This window comes from Ailuropoda melanoleuca, unplaced genomic scaffold (genome assembly GCF_002007445.2).
Source record: "Ailuropoda melanoleuca isolate Jingjing unplaced genomic scaffold, ASM200744v2 unplaced-scaffold1789, whole genome shotgun sequence".
NCBI classification, from domain to species: domain Eukaryota; kingdom Metazoa; phylum Chordata; class Mammalia; order Carnivora; family Ursidae; genus Ailuropoda; species Ailuropoda melanoleuca.
The window spans coordinates 1-1,935 of NW_023187047.1; the positions used below are offsets into that span (position 1 = coordinate 1).

Genomic DNA, 1,935 nt, shown 5'->3' on the forward strand with positions numbered 1-1,935 from the left:
TCTCTCGTGGCGCTCCAGCCCAGGGACTCGACCACCGAAGCGATCTTGAGCAGCTCCTCGCGGCCCGAGGGGTCCGACGGGTCCGTGTAGGCCACAATGGCCACAAACTCGGGGTTGTCCAGCCCCTCGTCTCCCGGCTCCCCGTTCGGCTGCGACTCGCTTTCGGGAGCGTCGCCATCGGCGGGCTCCTCGTCGCCCGCGTCTCGCACAGCAAGCAGGGCCACTAAGTCGGGCACGCTGCTCCGGGCTTCGCTGCCGCCGCCGCCGTCGAAGCTGAGGGTCTCAGGCCCCGGGGGCTCTTTTTCCATGGGCTCCCGCTTGCCTTTGTCCGTCAGCGTGACCAGGGCCAAGAACTCGCGGGGCCCCTCTTCCGCGGCCGCGCCGCTCTGCAGGGCCCACTCCTTTTTTTTTTTTTTTTTTTTAANTTTATTTATTTATTCGACAGAGAGAGAGACAGCCAGCGAGAGAGGGAACACGAGCAGGGGGAGTGGGAGAGGAAGAAGCAGGCTCACAGCAGAGGAGCCTGATGTGGGGCTCAATCCCATAACGGCGGGATCACGCCCTGAGCCAAAGACAGACGCTTAACCGCTGTGCCACCCAGGCGCCCCAGGGCCCACTCCTTCTTGCCCAGCTCCTTGGCGGCCTGGTGCAGCGTGGCGGACAGCGCGCTCTGCGCCTCGCCGGCGCTCAGGTCGTCCTGGTCCAGCTGTTCCAGCACGATGCCCAGGCTGCCCTCGGAAGAGGCGTCCGACTCCCGCCTGGCCCACGTGGGCGGCTGCCCCCCTCCTTCGAGCTTCTGGCCCTTTGGGGCCCACCTGTTGCCTCTGGCTCTGTGTCTGCGAGCCTGGCAGCCCCTCCTAGGAGGTGGGCCAGCCCTCCTGGCCGCAGGCTCTGAGCCCTGGGCCCGGGTCTCCGAGGCCAGAGAGGGGAGCCTGTTCCCCGGGGACCCCAGGCCCTGCGGCCTGTGAAGGCCTCTCATCCAGCACGAGGCCTCTCATCTGCCTCAGGACTCCTGGGTCCTCCGCGGGGTCCTGACACACGACCCTCCAGACTCCGTCCTTGCCCAGGATCTCCCCGGGGACGGCCACATGGTTTATGTCCTCCACGAACTCCACCAGGCGGCCTTGGCCTTGTGGTCCTTCGCGGCCCCGGTGTTGCACAGCCTGAAGATGCCCTCGATGGCCTTGCGCTCCAGGCCCTCCGGGATGCCGGTGACCAGCAGGGCCTGGTGCATGTCCACATCCAGCCCCCGGCATCAGTCCCGCAGAAGGCTCAGGGCCATGGAGCCGCTGGCCGGCTGGGGCAGGGGGAAGCCTGGAGTAGACGTGCGCTGTGGCACCCGGTGCAGATCCCGCCTTGGAACAGCGCCACAGCCTTGGACTCCAGGTTCAGGGGAACGTGGCAGGTCTTTGGGGGCTCTGGGGTCAGGGCCTGTCCTGATGCCCCCTCTTCTGGGCCCTTGGAGAACCCACAGGGGGCTTACGTGTCTGCTTGCTGGTTTGGCCTTTCTTGCTGTGGGCCTGGCTGGGAACCCAGGCAGAATGAATCCCTCTGGGAGCAACAGCTCCCCCCACCTCCCCCCACTGCCACCAGCTGCTGGGGATCTCTGGTCGAGGATCACTGGTCTCCTGCTCCAGCCCAGTGTGAATGTACGCCCCCCTCCTCTTCCTCCTGATGGGGTCTCCCTGCCAACCCTAGTGTGGGCTGCAGGCTTGGGCTCCTGGGCGCTGACATCCCTCTTCCCCCATTGGCTATCGGGATTTCCATGGCAACCATTTTGTGGGTGTTGCCAGGGGCTGAGCATTTCTTTGAAGGAGCTCGCTGGGACCTTTCATGATTCACGGAGGAAGGTCTCACCCAGAGAACTAGGTCTCACACACCCGGGACCAATCTCAGGGAACCAGGCTTTAACTGGGGGGTGACTCTGGTCAAGCA

At 65.2% G+C, this 1,935-nt stretch overlaps 1 pseudogene; it reads right to left on the minus strand.

The window, feature by feature from the left end:
* Positions 1–13: 13 nt before the first annotated feature.
* LOC105239259 lies at positions 14–1,282 on the minus strand (annotated as a pseudogene).
* Positions 1,283–1,935: the final 653 nt, after the last annotated feature.